This window comes from Nannospalax galili, unplaced genomic scaffold (genome assembly GCF_000622305.1).
Source record: "Nannospalax galili isolate Female #2095 unplaced genomic scaffold, S.galili_v1.0 scaffold120, whole genome shotgun sequence".
In the NCBI taxonomy this organism is placed as follows: Eukaryota; Metazoa; Chordata; class Mammalia; order Rodentia; family Spalacidae; genus Nannospalax; species Nannospalax galili.
In genome coordinates, this window is record NW_008350324.1 from 6,288,998 (window position 1) to 6,292,098 (window position 3,101).

Here is a 3,101-nt window from a genome sequence, read left to right on the forward strand (position 1 = left end):
ATTTGAGATTACTTTTTCCATTTCTGTGAAGAATTATGTTGTAATTTTAATGAGTATTGCATTGCATTTTTACATTGCTTTTGGTAGGACGGCCATTTTCAGAATATTAATCCTACCAATCCATGAACATGGGATATCTTTTTAATCTCTGGTATCTCCTTTAATTTCTTTCTTCAATGTCAGAGCTTTTTTAAAAAAAAGTATTTATTTAATAACCACATATTTTGGCTGTCATGTTTTTTGTGTGTTTCCATATGAAATTTGAGATTACTCTTCCCATTTCTGGAAGAATTATGTTGTAATTCTAATGAGTATTGCATTGCATTTTTACATTGCTTTTGGTAGGATGGCCATTTTCAGAATATTAATCCTACCAATCCATGAACATGGGATATCTTTTTAATCTCTGGTGTCTTCTTCAATTTCTATTTTTAATGTGTATTTTAATGGAATTTTTGTGCACTTCATACAGAACATTTAAAAAGTATTTTATTATTGTTTTTATGTAATTTTTTTATTTTAAAAAATCAAAGTGAATAATTTTAAAATGTTATTTTCAGAATATTAATCCTACCAATCCATGAACATGGGATATCTTTTTAATCTCTGGTGTCTTCTTCAATTTCTATTTTTAATGTGTATTTTAATGGAATTTTTGTGCACTTCATACAGAACATTTAAAAAGTATTTTATTATTGTTTTTATGTAATTTTTTTATTTTAAAAAATCAAAGTGAATAATTTTAAAATGTTATTTATTATTTTTATTTTATGTGTATGAGTGTAATGTCTGCATGTAGGTAGGTGCACTTGTGTTGTGCAATGCCTGTGGAGGTCAGAAGAGAGCGCCCGATCCCCTGGAACTGGAGGTACATTCGGATGCCTGCCACCATGTGGGTGCTGGGAATTGAACCTGAGTTCTCTGCAAGAGCAGTCAGTGCTCTTAACCACTGAGCTATCTCTCTAGTCAACAAAGTAAATATTTTAACGGATCAATTGAAGCAGTAGAAAAACTTATTCCCCAAGTACCCAGTAATAAATATTAATGGCCACAAGAGTTCAGAAATTATGTGGAAAAACAAAAAAGAATTCTCATTTAATAGATCTTTGAGGGTACTATTTCCTCATTTAAAAATTTTATTGAGCATTTTTACATCTCCCCTCCCAGGATGGGCACTGGCCCATTTCTTCTCTTGGCACCCCAGACCTCTGGACAACTCTCTTGGCCCAGACTCCCCATTGCTTCCTGATCCTTTGCACCCAGACTAACCCAATTCCTCAGTCTAGCCCCCTGGAGCCTTCAAAGTCTGCTCCCTCCCCCACCTTGCCTTTGCATACCTGAGACCAGCCTTCATCCCTGGCTGTCTTATCCCAAAACTGGTTTCCTGAGACCAGCCTTCTTCACTGCTTGCTCTGGATTCCCGAGACCAGCCTCCTTCCATGACTACCTGAGAGTCCTTAATCCTACCTCTACCTAGCAATCTTTGCAAATTGTACTGTGCCTGCTGACTAGAGGGATCCAGACCTTAGGAGACAGCCTGAGAACATCTGATCCTAATCTGACTTGGGCCATCTGGCGCATCCAATATAAAATGAAAAGAGAGAACCTGAAGCCTAGACCAACCAGCTTTCCATGCCCAACAAGTAAACCACAAAGGCACATAAAGTTTACAAATAGAAGCAGACCTCTCGCAAATTGTACTGTGCCTGCTGACTAGAGGGATCCAGGCCTGAGAACATCTGATCCTAATCTGACTTGGGCCGTCTGGTGCATCCAATATAAAATGAAAAGAGAGAACCTGAAGCCTAGACCAACCAGCTTTCCATGCCCAACAAGTAAACCACAAAGGCACATAAAGTTTACAAATAGAAGCAAATCAAAACTCAACAAAAGAAGGCATGAGTCTCACAGAAGAATCATAAATTACAAAAGAAATCCACATGTCAAAGTTACAGTGAAAAAATAATAAGATGAAAAACCCAAATAACATATCTCCACCAAGTGCCAACAGTCCTGTAGATGAGTACAATGAAAACCCCCTAGAGATAACACAGGACATGGAACTCAAAAGAGCAATTACAAATACAATCAAAGAATTCAGTGAATTTAAAGAACATACAACCAAAGAAATCAAACAATTGAAAGAAGATACAGATAAACTTCTGAATGAATTCAGAAGAGTTAGAAATATTGAAGAATACTCAAGCTAAAATGAAGAAGGAAGTGAAACACTCAATAAGCCAATTAAAAACAAAAGGAGAAAGCCTCAACAAAAGGATGAATGAAATGGAAAATGGAATATCAAGACTGGAAGATAGAGTGGACAAATTACATCACTGAAGCAAAGATTATGAAAATTTAAGAAAACACAAGAATGGAATATGTAGGAATTGTGTGACATCATAAAAAGACCAATCTTACTCATTGTAGGCATAGAGGAAGAAGGAGAATCTCAGGATAATGGTATGGACCAGATCTTCAACAAGATTGTAGAAGAAAATTTCCCAAAATTAAAGAAAAACATGCCCATACAAACACACAAAGCAAATAGAACACCAAATCGACAGGACCAAGACAGAAAAGAAACTCTCCACGGCACATCAGAGTAAAAAGACTAAACGCACAGAACAAAGAGAGAATATTGAAAGATGCAAAAGAAAAACAAGTCACATATAAATGAAAACCCATCAGAATCACAGCTGATTTTCAGTGCAAACTATGAAAGCCAGAAGAGCCTGGACCAAAGTATTCCCAGTTCTAAATGACTACAGATGCCAACCTGGATTACTTTATGCAGCCAAAGTATCTATTATAGTCAAAGGGGAAAGAATAATCTTCCATGACATAAATAGGCTGAAAGAATTCATATCCACAAAACCAACCCTTCAGAGAGTTCTTAAAACAATACAAAGAGCTGAAGAAAGGAACAACTATACCCAAGGGGTAACAGAAAGAAACTTAATGAAGGTATAACTATAGAAATGCACAGTTACACCAAGAATGCCAGCAGAAATCAAAACAACAGGAATCAATACACATCTTTCATTAATAACTTTAAATATCAATGGACTGAACACCAAAGTCAAAAGACACAGACTAGT